Consider the following 14827-nt stretch of genomic DNA (forward strand, 5'->3'; position numbering starts at 1 on the left):
TACAGTTTCGATTATTTAAACTTACCTAGTATCCCTCCGCTGCAAGCGCTATAATTGAGATTCTATTTATACTTTCTTTGTGAAGTATGTGTTACTATGGCACTTTTTTTCGTTTACCTCTGCTTGTGGATTGCAATGATGTGTTTGGGTTTTATTTACTTTGTGCCGGCTTGGTAAAAGAAACATTTGCAGCCGCGTACATCCACTCCAATATAAAACACATGGGTAAAATACATTGTCATTTATAACACCAATGCCACTAACTCTCCCAAGTGCGAGACCAATTTGCATTGCAAATGCTTGTTTAACCGGCTAAGGGCCGCGTGTGCTGCCTTCTGTCCGCCAGGTGCGCTGTGCTTACGTGCCAGAGCGGCTCCTCTTCATCCCATGACGAGCGTCTGTCAGGTCCCATGCCTGCTTGGGAGACGCACGCCACGGAGCTTTGCGAGCCTCTGCGCCTGTCTAGCCTCGAGACTTACGCCCTTGCTCAGGACCTGTACACTGCGGATAACGGTGATTTCAACGCCCGATTTGAGTTCTGTGAGTGACACCCCCGTGGGGTCCGTATTATTATTAAGGCACACGCGTGCTCGGCTGGGGTCTGCTTTCTTCTTTGCACCCATATTTTCCCCTTCATTACCGGGGTGTTGGCCACGCCCTTCTGGGGTCTGTAACTATATTTGAGGAAACCCCTTGCTTTTCGCCTTGGGGCACCTTGTTGTATGTCTAGGTCAGTATTTGGTGGGTTCATCTCCCTTGCTGTTTCTATGCCTGCGGGCCTGTACTTGACTTATGCCCTTGGGGCATATACCTTGTAGGAGCACTGCTTCTTTGTCATGAGGGGCACTGTCCCAGGCTAACCCTTGTGTATCATTTGTGGGGGGGGGGGCCTAGACCCTACTTGACTGGTGATCTCTGGTCCCCCCCAAATCTATATTCGGACCCCCCCATTGCCACGTTTGACAGTTCATCTGACGCCACAGCAACCTACTCCGAGGGGTTATGCAGTTGTCAGACAACGTATATATGGAGGAGGAGGCTCTGTCCTTCCTGCCTTGGGACGACGACTTCTACGATGCAGTGGATGCATTCATCCACAGGGCGATAGTGGAGGCCATGGCTCCGGTGCAGCAGCACCTGTATAGGCAGGTCCTGGAGGACTATACCAGGCTAAATCAGAGCCAGTCTATGGCTGAGCCCAGCCATTCACGCCCTAAGCGGAGGTTGCCAGGGGTGGACCAGATGACTTTGCATGCCTTAAAGGAGCCTTCCTGGCTCAAAGTCAGCCTCCAAATGGTCTTTCAGGCAGGTCACTGATTTGCTGGACTGCATTCTCCCACTGTCACCGGATGCTGGGGAAGTTGGTGATTCCCACCGGAACTCTGACACGGAGCTGGGCCCCTCAGTACCTTGGCGCCGGCTTGCGGCTACCAACACCTCAGACCAGCCCTCTAATGAACCAGCCTCAGATATGTTGGATCCAGATGGCATAATACACCTGCGTTCCGCGGAAGAGACTCCAGCAAGCAAAGTGGCAAACTACATAGCAGGCATGTTGAGCAAGCCTTTGGAGAAAGAGGCTTGTAGCCGCTTGCACGCGGAATGCCTTAGGCCATCTCTGGAGGAGAAAGTAGCTCTGACTTCAGAAACTGATGCCAGGATAGCCACCTTTCTAGCCAAGTTTGTCAAGGATCCCAAGATGGGGAATCAACCGTTCTTGCTAAGACAGGCTCTTGGAAGCTATTAAGGCATTGACTAAGATCCTAGATATGGCGGAGGAGGCCAAGGTTTCTGGCTCTTTGATTGCTCCTAAGGTTCAATTTGGTTGGGCTCAGAGAGCAGTTATATGTTTGGCCAATGCTAATTGTGTCCTATCTATGGAACGGTGCCGTTCTCTTCTGATAAAGGTGGACCCTAAGTTGGGTGATTTGGTGTCTTTGGAAGCCGGGGCTGTGCCCAATAGGGGACTTTTTAGAAACCCTTTTATTAAGGAACTAAGGAAATTTGTGGCCACATTTTATTCCCTGGACAAGACCCACAAGAGGGTTTTTCACCCTTGTGTTTTCCACGGCACCGGCCATGGCCTGGGCCACTCGTTTAGCGGTTTCTGGCTCCTCCAATAATGGTTAGTGTTCACCCTTCTTCTGTCCTAAGAGTGGGAGGGCGTCTGCCTCAGTTTTACCACTGGTGAGTGTCCTTCACGTCCGATACATGGGTCCTTCAGACAGTTTGGGGTTTTTCAGATAGAGTTTCTATGGCTCTCCCCAACAGGACTTAGCCCAGCGCCAGATAGTGTTCTCCACAGAAGAAGGCAAATTATAGGCGCAGAAGTCGGGCCCTCCTCGACAAAGGGGCCATATGTCATACTACTTTTCATCCCTGTGGTTTCGGAAGCAATATCGTTCTGGTCGACAAGCGTGGCAGAGGGCGCCGGAATGTGATCAACTTCATGAAATTCAATATGTGGCGGATGTACCGCCACTTAAGGATGGATGGTATCCATCTGCTGAGGGAAATGCTCCAGCCCTTCCACTGGATTGTGCATCTGGACTTGAAGGACACTTACCTAACTGTCTCAATTTTTCAACCCCATCGCAGATTCCTGCAGTCTTGTAGGTAAGGTCAGACCTTTGGATTCCTCACACTTCCCTTCGGCCTGTCGTAAGCTCTGTGGTATTTTACAAAACTACTCTGCCCTGTGATGTAACAGGTAACAGCTCAGACTATGAGACCCATCATTTACTTGGATGGCATGTTAATTATGCATCAATGCCGAAAAACCTTATTGTTACAGCTTCCGTCAACGGTCAACCTTCTAGAGGGGTTGCGGTTTGTGATAAACAAGTCCAAGTCCCTCCTTTGCCCATCCCAGACTAGGGAATATCGGGGGTTTGTCATAGACTCGGCAGCGGCAAGCTTGCGCCTTCCATCTGGGATGATGGCAAAGATTTGACATGAGCTGAGACAGACTCTCTCCAGGACTTACACCTCATTACCCCAGATAGCTAGGGTGGTGGGCTTACTGTCCTCTTCAATTCAGGTGATCTTTCCAGGGCTCCTGCATTATAGGGCCCTTCAGCATCTCAAGGGCCATTCCCTCAGGAGGGGTCTCACTTACTCCCAGCTGGTTCCCTGTCAGAGGAAGCGCAGGAAGAGATCCAATGGTGGTTCTCCCATACGGAGGCTTTGAAAAAGGGAGGGAAATATTCGGTTCCAGCCCCGATTTGGTTATAAAGTCCGACGCCAGCAGATTGGGCTGGGGTGCTCGATGTTGAGAGCTCTCTACAGGCAGAAACTGGTCTCAAGACGAACAGAACATCCACATCAATTGCTTGGAATTCCTAGCGGGCTCCTTTGCAGTACGTTGTTGGACTAAGGACAATATTCGGTCCTGCGTCCTCCTCAAGATAGACAACGTGTCTGCGGTGCATTATATCGCTCACTTTGGAGGACAAGGTCAAAGGCACTGTTGGACCTCGCAAAGGATTTCTGGCACTTCAGCCTGGATCATCATATATTGGTCAGGGCAGAGTATCTTCCTGGGAAGTCGAACCAGTTGGCAAATTGGCACTCTTGTCATTGCCACGATTCCAGTCAAGTGCGACCCGTTTTCAGTGGACCTCTTTACCCTCAGTATGGACAATCAACTTCCCAGATTCTTCAGTTGCAGGCTGGACCCTCTGACAGTGGCGAGGGATACCTTCCTCCAGGATTGGAAGCTGGAGCCGGGGTATGCGTTTCCTCTGTTCTCAATGGTGATGAGGGTGGAGGCTCAGGTCCGCAGAGAGTTGGCAGAAGTGGTGTTGGTGACGCCTTATTGGAAATCGCAAGTTAGGTTCCCAGTTCTGATGAAACTTTCTTGAGATTCTTCAATCCTACTCCCCCTCTTTTGGAATCTCCTTTTGGATTCAAACCTTTCGCCACACCGGCTGGTGTTGGGCGGTTCTCTCCACCTCATGGTGTGGCAGATTACAGTCATAGATGAAAAATCATGGGACTTTCGGAGCTGGCTAAAAGCCTCCTGTGACAGCACAGTCAAGTGATAGAGATCGACCTGGACGAGATGGATGGGTTGGTGTGTTTGACGGGGCCTGGATCCCAGGAACGCAGATATAGTCCAGATCCTTAATTTTTTGTCCGAGTTACCTTCGGAAGGTTTGGTGTATCAGACTATTAATACCTTCTGCTCTGCTATCTCAGCAGGCCATGTGCTGATAGGTGGGTCACCTGTTGGGGAGCATATTTTTGTCCGTAAACTAATAAGGGGAGTTCGACTTTCCTTGCCCCTGGAGCCACGATATTCTACTCTTGGATATGTCAATCAAGTCCTGAATCTGTTTCGGTCTTGGCACACCAATCCTTTCTTGTCCCGCAAGGAACTTTCCACCAAAATGGCTCTGCTGCTTCCCAGGTATCCTGCAGCAGGGTTTAGGATGTTAGAGCCCTGGATATTACAGGTAGAGTATTTTCCCTGCATGGGGGCTCTTTTCCAATTAGGAAAAATAGATACATACACGGCCCCTACCCCGGTGTCTGTGCTGTGGCGTAAGCCTCTTCATAACCCCCTTCCAGAGTCCCCTGCATCGCTGAGGCAGAGCACAACGTTTTATTGCATGTTAGAAAACAAATTATGGCTATTCGTCTTTTTTTACACTATTTCCAGACTACAATAAGACTGGAACATGTATTTTGGGGTGAAAAACAAAAAACGAATTTCAGATTGACGTGATGGAAAAAATAAGCCTCTTGGCACAATATATTTTTTTATGTGTGGCGTGCTATTAGCCACCTGTTTGCACTGCTTAAAAACAAATGAAATTCGTGAATTACTTTTGTTGACACAATTATTTTATTTCCTAGGCACCAGAGCAGCTGACACACACAGTCCGTCCCCCGAGCGCCAAAAGAGAGGGTAGTGCGACGTGCGAGTAGTCACCGTCACTGGCTGCTGCATAAAACACCGCTCGGGGACTGGCCATAAATGATGCCCAGGGCCGTCATTGGTAGCGCTTTCCTGCGCTACAAGATTGACTGCCCTGGGGACCCACACACTGGTACCGCCGGGCGCCGGCCTGCTCCACACACCACTATGCTAGGGTGCGCTTCGCAGCATGTACAAGCAGGTGCGCTTGCACTCACACAGGTGCTGCTGCCTTCAAATTAAAACATTTCCCCCCCTTTTGGCGCCCTAGGCGGCTGCCTAGTCTTGCCTAATGGTAGAAACGGCCCTGCTTATCTGCTGCCAAGGTTCAGTAGATGATTAACAAGGTAGTTTCTAAGGCCTTGGCAGCTAGGACTGTCAAAAAAGTGAAAAACTTCAGAGAAAGAAAACCTGATGCAGAAGCCCCATAGATTTCCTCCTCTGGCAAGTATGTGAGGAGGGAAGACTCACCAAAGCTGCTACATCACAAGAGAGAGAACCTGGGGTTTGAACATGCCCCTTTAACAGATGAAGCAGCAGATCTGCCCCACAGTATGTCAAGCCTCAATCATTAGCCCTTCCAATACACAAGAAGATGAAGGAATTAATCCTTAAGCAATGCAAAGACGTGAATCAGTATACTATTCGAAGATTTTTGGTAAAGACATATGTGAGGCGGTCATTCCGAATAATGTGAAGGTTGATGCCACTCTGGCTCCTTTTGTAGGCCCCAATGCGGTAAACTCAGAGGATTTTTGCCCAAATGATGCTGTGGATTGAACATGGATAGTGGAATGATAAAATGTTTGCAGCCAACATCCTAACAATTAAGGCTGGTGCTTAGGCAGCATATACTTTTCAGTCCCTGATTAGGGACTTCAAGTCTCTGGCAGAGGAAATCCAAGAAGGCACAGATTGTTCTAATCTCCTGCTTCAAAGTGAATTAGAGGCAAGAATTCAGGCAAATATTTGTTCAGACATCTTCAGATGAGCTTGACTGGCTCCAGGTGCTATAGTCCTGGCCAACAGAAATTTGTGGATGAGGGATTGGAAAACAAAGTCTTCAGAGAAAGCACACTGACATACAAAGGAGGATCTTCTCATTCTTTTTGGTCCTGAAAAAGAGACTATTACGAAAGACAGATGGAGAGCCCTAATCATCATGCAGAAAGAAATTTCAGCCTAAAATACGACTATGGTTCAGGAGTTTTCTAATGTGTCAAGTGCTTCTAAACAAAAGTCCTAACTATTAGCCTCACCCGTCCTAATCAGAGGATGTGGGAGGAAGGATTATGAACTTTGTAGGAAAGTTGATTAATATTTCTGGTGAACAAGTGTTAACTTCAAAGCATATTGCCACTATCTGCTAGATGTCACACAAATTAAATAAAATCAATAGGTGCTCAATTACTAGTAGTGTGACACAAAGCAGTCAGACTCAAATCAAAGGCAATGTGTAAAGTATTAAAGCAGTGCATAAACAGTAGAAAAGGTCACACAAAACACAACAAAATTAATTCCACAACCAATTTTAAAATAAAGAGAAGTGTGTTGCGAGTAAAATAAGACCAAAACAACAAAAATCCAAAAAGGGGAACCAGAGATAGGATTTTTTAAATATTTCAGTGAAAATAACTTAAAAAAACACAAAGTGCCAATGATAGTCAATGGAAGTGGTAGACGGGGACCTAGATACGATTTTAGGCCGACCAGGATGCAATAAAAATCTGACTTTACCATAAGTCACTGAGGGAGCATGCGATTTCTAATGTCAATCATGTTGTACTCTTTTTTTTTTAAGTTTTAAAGAAAATTTTATTGAGATTTAAATATAACCGAATCGTAATAAAACATCATGACTAAATTCAATTACAAAGAAAATTGTCCTATGAGAAGGGAGGGAAGGAAGAGGTAAGGGAAGGGAACAAAAAGGGAAAAAAGAGACTGTCAAATATTAGAGCAAAGTAGAAATATAAAAAGTATAAATATTATTGCTGTATAACACGCATGTATAAGAAGTATAAAAGTACAATTGAGTATAAAGAGACTTCTCTAGTCATAACATATGAAATATTCAGGAATACAAACATTTTATACGTATAGATGCTTAAAAAAAAAACAACAATAATATGTTCAAGGAGGATTGGGAACTTCCTCTGTACGAGGATTGTGTAATGGCTGAGAACGAGCAGCTTCATTCAAAAAGTTTGTAATTGGTATCCATAATACATCGCGTTTAATAGCAAGGGTAATGGGATATACATAGGCCCTGTCTAATCTATGGTGATAACAAACCCCATACCACCAAGCCTGAAAAGAAATATTTGAGGCATCCTTCCACGACTTAGTGATTTGTTGAAACGCCACAGCTATGAGCAGGTCAATAATAGGAGTGTCTGTAGTGGAGAAAGACCATATGTTGGAAAGACTACCCAGGAAAATATGTGAGAGAGTAAAGGGGAAGTGTGTTGAAAAGATTTTATTGATCTGCCGCCACACGTCATTCCAGAATTTGTAAGTCACTGGGCATGTAAATAACATATGTTTAAGATCTGCTAGTGGGGCCGAACACGTCCAACAAGTAGAAGGCACAGAAGAGTCAATCGCGCTCAATTTAGCAGGGGTGATCAAAAGTCTATTATAGATGAAAAATAGCGTCTGGGTTGTATTAGCTGCTCGAGACGACTTCCTTATCTTGATCCAGATTTTCTGCCATATGGTAGGAGAAAAGGATTCCTCTAAGTCTGTCTCCCAATCCGATTCTACTTTGGATTTGCCCTGGGTAGCAGGAGTTTCTCTCAATTTTCTATAAATTTGGGAAGCAGAAGAAGAGGCAAGTAAACAAGGGAGAGGAAGAGGAGAAGGGATAGTGTGAGTGGTAGATGAGGAAAGGGAATCATAGCTACTCTGTGCAGCTACACGTATGAGATTATATTTCGGTTCAAAGGAGACTGGTAAAGAGAAACGAGATTGAAGAGTATTAAAAGAAACACACGAACCTTCATGAAACAGTTGATGAGTCCAAATAAGACCAAGGTCTCTCCAGTCTTTCCAAAAGAGTGTCCTATTTTTTAATTTAATAAGAGGGTTGTACCATAGGGGGGAATGCAAGAAACGTGAGCGATCATCAGAACCATCCACAAAAAGAGGGGAAAACGCTTTCCTAGAATTTTTAAGAATGGGAAGGGAAAAGTTCTTGGGAATGTGGGACAAAGATATAAATTCTTCAAAGGTGAAAGGATGAAAGAAAGAAGACTCAATATCTACCCACAAAGGTTGAGAAGGGGCATCAGAATTATGATCAGATAAAAGGGGAACAGAGTGTTGGAGAAAAAATGAGGCATGATACGTCGCGAAATCTGGAAAGTTAACTCCACCTAACTGCTTAGGGCATTTGAGTCTGGCAAAAGACATCCTAGGTTTCTTATGATGCCATAGGAACTTGGATAAGATGGAATAAATATTTTTATAAAAAGATTTAGGTATATTGATTGGAAGATTGGACAAATAGAACAAAATTATCGGAACTAACATCATTTTAATAGAGTCCAATCTACCCCACCAAGATAAAAACAAAGGGTGCCACCGAGTTGTAGAATCTTTTAGAGTTGCTAATAAGTTTTTAAGGTTTAGTGCGACAGTGTCCTTAATAGAGGGTTTAAACCACAAACCCAAGTATTTAATCTAATCATGTTGTACTCTTGAATATTACGTACTCTACGTTGTGGGCAGCAAGGTGTGATTAGGGGTGACTAATTTAATATTTTAAATTAGGTTTCCCTTCTTGCCAAAAGATTGGTTTTGACCAGTCTGTGCTGCAGAGTTTTGGGCTACTGCTGTCAGGCTACACAGTGTAGGCCTGAAGCCATGTTTTCATTGTGGGTATTACAGTAGGCGCTGCAGTCCACAAGTAGAACTTAATTTTCTATGCCATGGGTGTACATCCGCACCACAGACTAGCACTATCTTAGACTATGGCCTTATACAAATGTTAAATGTTCTAAATAGGTTTTAAGCCAATTTTTATATGTTTTAGGGTGCAGAGCACATACACTTGGAACTGGATAGCTGTGTTCCTGTGTTAGAGGTCAAGACTAAAAGCAAATAAGTCCCAAAAAATGAAAAAAGACTGTGGTGGACCACCATAAAACGGGTCACTTTGCAACAACGTTTGACAAGAGTTGGTAGATGTTCATTTCGGACCAATGGGTTTTGAGTATATTCAGACTAGACTATCACATAGTCTACAGTGCATTGTCTCCAGACTCAAAAGTCATCATTACGTCCGTTCTCATGAATCTGATCAAGAAATAGGCCCTGTAGTTAAGCTTTGATGGAAAAAAAGACCAGTCCTTCCCATTCCTCCGGGAGAAGGGGGAAATTGTGTATATTCTATATTGTTTCAGGTACAAAAAGACCCAGGAGAATACAGACTGGTTCTAGACCTAAAAAGTGTCAATAGATAAATAAAGACAATTCATTTCAGGATAGTCATGCTGCAAAAAATCATTCTAAGGATTTTGAAGGGAGCCCTTCTTGCCACCACTGACCTACAGGACACCTACCTTCGTATTCCCATTCATGCGCGGTACCAGACGTTTCTGCAATTCTCAGTTGGGGGGCTCTCACTTTCAATTCAGAGTCCTATCATTTAAAAGTTCTAGCACCCCTTCATCAAGCAGAGATTTGTGTTGAACACTACTTTGACGACTGTGTGGTCAGTTCTGCTTCAAGGATTCTAACATGTTCTCACATAGAAGGGAATCTAGCTATGCTAATGGAACATGGGTTCTTCATAAACGTAAAGAAGTCACAGTTGCACCGATCTGAAGACCAGGTGTTTATCGGAACACAGTTCCACACAGATCTGGGTCTGGTGACTTAACCAAACACTAGAGTTAAAAAAAATTGAAGAGCACTTCTGTCACTAGAGTTTAGTTGCAGGTTCAAGCAGATACGGCAGCAACTGTATTTATTGTTCTTTGAGACAGATTTCAGCTCAACAACTTAATCAGGGATATCCTTGCCCACTGGAACCAGTCATGTCTGGATCTGTTGAGGCAGATTCCAGTTTCCTTGGACATGAAGCAGGAGTTACAATGGTCGTTTGAGCAGACAGAATTAACTGAAGGGCTTTCCACTGTCACCCCCGAATCCTATGATTTTTACGACAGATGATAACTTAGTGGAGAAGGGGGCATGGAGGGATTCACTGCAGATTCAAGGCATTTGGTCTCAGGCTCAGACACAAAACACTTCCAGTTGGAGAGAGCTTGAGGTCATTCATCTAGCCCTACTGAGCTTTTCTCCCCTGTTTTCGAAGTCCATTCTGGTCAGGATGGACAATATGACTGGAATGTCATGAATCAACTGAACGGGGGGTCAAGGTCAGCTTCTCTGTCCAGGATATGGAATCAGATATTTACTTGGGCAGAGAGTGAGATCAGCTCACTTGGGGGCAGTACATATTCAGGAGCTGCAAACTGAGGAGCAGACAGATTGAGTACAACCATTCCATCCTCTCAGGACTTTTGTCTGAATACCCTAGTTTTTGGCTAGATTTGCCAGAGATGAGGGACCGTTGATAAACGTGTTTGCTTCTCTTCAAAATTCTCTTCTAACTCTTTTTTGTACAAGAGTTAATGAAAAAGGGTCTTTAGGAGTGGATGCACTCATGTCGTTGGCCGAGGGGTCTTCTTTTTGCCTTTCCTTCCTTTCACTGGATTCAAAAAATTTAGATCAGGATAAAAAAGAAATGGAGGGTAACAATTATGTTTGCACATCCTGGCCCTCCTCATTCTGGTATCCTCTCCTAATGTCAATTAGGAGCAGTACGCAATCCATTCTTCCTGTAGCCCCCTCTCCTGTGGCCTTTCCTTTACTCCATCTCAACACTTTAGTGAGGCCTGGAAATTGAAAAGACAGGGCTGGGGAGTAAGGTCTTTCAAATTGGTTGGCCTTTTCTATACAATCTTCTACATTAGCTTCAATGCTCAAGTTGTATTCTAAGCATTAAGCTACATTTAGCAAGTGGTGTTTAGCGAGGGAACACAGTTGATTCAGATACTGTCATTTTTGCAGGATGGATTCATTTTGGGACTTCAGGTTGCATCAACGATCTAGTGAGCAGCCATAAAAGCATTTAGGATCATGAGACAGCTTGTCGGATGAGTATGGATTGGTACAGACTGTGCAAGGGCTTAAATAAAATTCATCCTCCATCTAAGCCTTAGAGTTCTTGCTGGAAGGATCTAGTGGTTCTATAGGCACCTAGGAATCCGCCATTTAAACCTCTAGAATTAGTAGACTTAAAAAAATGTACTCAGATTTTCTGTTAGCTGTAAAAGTTCCCAAAAGACTGGGTGGGTTAGGTTCTCTCACTTGTAAATATCCGTTTTGTAGAGTTTTTGAGAACAGAATTGTTCTATGTCCAGATGCTTGTTTTATTCCCAAGGTGAATTGAGCTTATCATAGGGAGCAAGAGGTAGTACTTTCCTTTTTTAATCCTGCGACTCCAAAAGAGTTAAGTGTTCATTCTTTGGATGTCAGAAGAGCCATTCTGACTTATTTGGAAAGGGTATCTTGTTTTGAGTTTTCTTCTCTCAGTTTATTAATTTTGGTCCAACAAAAAAGGGTTTTAAACCTACAGTGTCAACCCTTAGTAGATCGTATAGGTCACTGATAACACTGGCACACACGGAATCTGTTTACCATCTCTTCTAGGAATTCAAAGTAGATCATCTAGGGGGATGCCAGCATCCTTAGCGGAGGATTAGAGGGCTTCATTATCGGCAATTTGCAAGGCAGCAACTGGGGTCAATCCCTCTACTTTTGTGATGCAGATAGGATATAATGCTAGAGGTTGAGGTAAGAGATGCTTTATAGTTTCAAAATTATTTCTTCTATGGACCAAATAGAAGGAAGACTCAATACATAGTAAAGATTCCAAGCTGTGATTTACAGTTGTCCTGGTGTTGTGCTCGGGTATTTCTCATGGAGTAAGGAATTAAAGTGAGAGAGACAAAAAGGCAGCGTTACACTACCTACCTGTAACTGCATTGCAGTCCTTCCCTCGGTTTAATTCATTACTCTCCTCCCTCTGGTCCGGTTATTCTAGGTCAACTGAGGGATATGTGGCTTCAGAAACCAGGATGAAGCTGGGGGGCGAGAGGCTTTTAAATGCTGACGTTTTTAGTGACTGGGGTGTCTGAGCGGCAGGATTGGACTGCCTCATGTTATGGAGAAGTGAAGGACTCAGAGTAATGCAATTACTGGTAAATAATTGAAGCTCTGCCCTCAGCATTAACTCCTGAGCTCTCAGTCCCACCCTGTCAAACACAGACCTACAATCTGAACTCACAGAGCCTTGTCAAGTACTACAAATTAGGGGTTAGACTACCGCATTTTAGTGCTGGAGTTCACATCACCACAATAAAATGCATTAGTGCCGCATACTGAGCTCCCTGACACACTGTGTTCTTCATTAGATGGTCCAAAAGCTGGAGTCTGGGAGCAGCACTTAATGGTGCACTGCCGCGGACGCTCGGCTCTGCCTGCCAACAGCAATTACAATAGCCTGCCAACCAGCCTGGGGGACTTATTGTTATGGTGACATAGTGTTAGTTACAGTTTACAACACCATGTATTTGTTTCTGGCAGTCAAACAAACTGTGCTCTCTCTGGCCGGCTAGGCCTCCCTGAGACTCACATGTGACATCAGGCAGGCGGGCAGATAACTGAACAAATGAACAACAGCAAGCATCAGGTGCAGGCTCACGTGGATCTGGCACCTTCGGTTGAGTTTTGGTGGGCCCGCTGCAAAGGATTGGTCCAGGCGGCCAGCAGGCATGATCAGATTGTTTTTACCTCCTCTCTGTGCCTCCGCCAAGCCCTCCTAGACAAGTGGTGCAGCACAGCGCATGCAACATTTGCTATCTGACTGGCTGACTGCAGACCTTGTAGCTTTTGCCCTTGGCTGAGTCCTGACTCCTGCTCATCTAGGATCCGGAGACCGCAGCCCTAAACACCTGGCAGCAAAGATGGTGGCATACTGGACATAGGCCAGGCTCAGGTACAGAGGGCGGTGTGTTACCAGAAACAGACAGAACACTGAAATAAGCTTGCTGAGTACCTGACTGCTGGCCTAGCTGCTAGGGATATCAGAGGGGCTGAGCTGAGGTATGTTTGGAGATCACTGTGGACTTATAGTGGCTAGAGAGCAATCGCAGTGCTTCCTGCAGGCATGCTAGTCTTCTATATATATTAATGGTGTGATTTCTGTTCGTCTTTATCTGAAATGCCCTGATTAAATTACCAGAATGAGGAAGTTTGTTCCAGTTGAGCAGCACAAATGCCTCACTTAAATATCCATCAGCCCTCCTTTTGTTTAAAGTGGTATCCTAGCTGGGCACTAGCTGCAGCTTACAACTGGACACCAATGCCATCAAGGAAACAAATTCAGCTGCGATCTCACAATTATTGGGCAGAACTGCTTTATGGAGGCAAGCTTTGAGTTTCCAAGCTATGCAAGTCAGTGATATGCATACGCTGTAAGAGGGTCAGATATTTATGTCTACATGAGCAATTGGTCCGAAAACCATTTTATACAGCACTTAATATTAGGTCTTTATTACTACCCAGAGGAACTGTTTTAAGCAACCTTAGAATATGGAAAAACAGTAAGGGTATAAGCTTATACTTTGCATGCAGCTCCTTAATGCCGTTTATTAACTCACTGGGCTTTATTACAACGATTATATAACAAAGATCTCGGAGGCTAAAACAGTACCCAGCTGAGCGGTCTACATGAAATACAAACCTATGACCTGTGCGTCACACACTGCTTTGCAGCAGGCGCATTCACCCTCTATGCGATTTTATTAAGTGCAATAGATGGCATAAAAATTCCTCCATGCAATGTATGAACTACCAGGTAGGTTAGTGGGCTTCCATTCCTGAACTTTGCAGCATTTCAAGGGCCTTTTAGAGCTTATCTTTGCTCAATTACGGATAATGTGTGACACTTATGGCCTTCATTGCTTTGTTTTACTCGCAAGAAAGTGTCACGCTAAGTGTCACATTTCTAAGTACAGTGTCATTCCTATGTACTCCAAAGCCAAGAAAATGCCACACATACATAATCTGAAAACTTGGCAGCTAAGCTCACAAAGACATCAAAAGGCGTCTCAGGTCCTAATATGCACTGTAGCAGAGTCCTTTGCTGTATTAAAAAACAAAAACAAGACCTGGAAAGGACAGACTCTTAGAGAATGCAAGATGATGTAGAACATGTGAGCTGTAAACATGTACTTCCATGCTCACAAGGCTTTCTATATATATTGTTGATAAATCGATCAATGTTTTTGCACACGTAAGGACATGAATATGGGGCCTGGCTGAAAACCCGCTTCAAAGTTAGTTTTTGATTACTATAGGCTCTGAGACATGTCCCCGTGCCATCTCCCACTAAAAGCCCTGGCTTAGGTCCCTTAAAATATCTCCCAGAGTCCCATGCATCCGCCCCCGTTTTGTATTTACGTAAAGAATACACGCACTTTCCAGGCACCACTCACACCCGTCATTAAAACTCTATCGCATGGCCACGAATTTGAACTTTCATGATAAGCAGGCAGTTTCTAAAAGGAAGCGGCACAGCAGAAAGTCCTTTCTGTCCCTGGAAACGTAGCAAAATGATGTGGAAAAAAGTGACAGCTAATCATTGTTTTACCGATTCGGTTTCCGCCGGTGTGACATTTACAGAAATATATTTGCTGTTCGCGCTGTTGTTGCTTTCAGCAGAACAGTGTGCGTTTTGTTTGGAAGTCGCCACCGCGCCGGACTTCAGTGCTGGAATCATAACCGAGGCTGAGGGAGCGGGTCTGAGGCAGACTGGCAGAGGTTATCGTC

The 14827-nt window shown here is 44.6% G+C and overlaps 1 protein-coding gene across 1 annotated transcript in view; it reads right to left on the minus strand.

Moving 5' to 3' along the window:
* PPP1R21 (protein phosphatase 1 regulatory subunit 21) overlaps positions 1 to 14827 on the minus strand; it is a 395061-nt gene that overhangs the window by 339955 nt on the left and 40279 nt on the right. The window lies entirely within an intron of this gene.

This window comes from Triturus cristatus, chromosome 6 (genome assembly GCF_964204655.1).
Source record: "Triturus cristatus chromosome 6, aTriCri1.1, whole genome shotgun sequence".
Taxonomy (NCBI): Eukaryota; Metazoa; Chordata; class Amphibia; order Caudata; family Salamandridae; genus Triturus; species Triturus cristatus.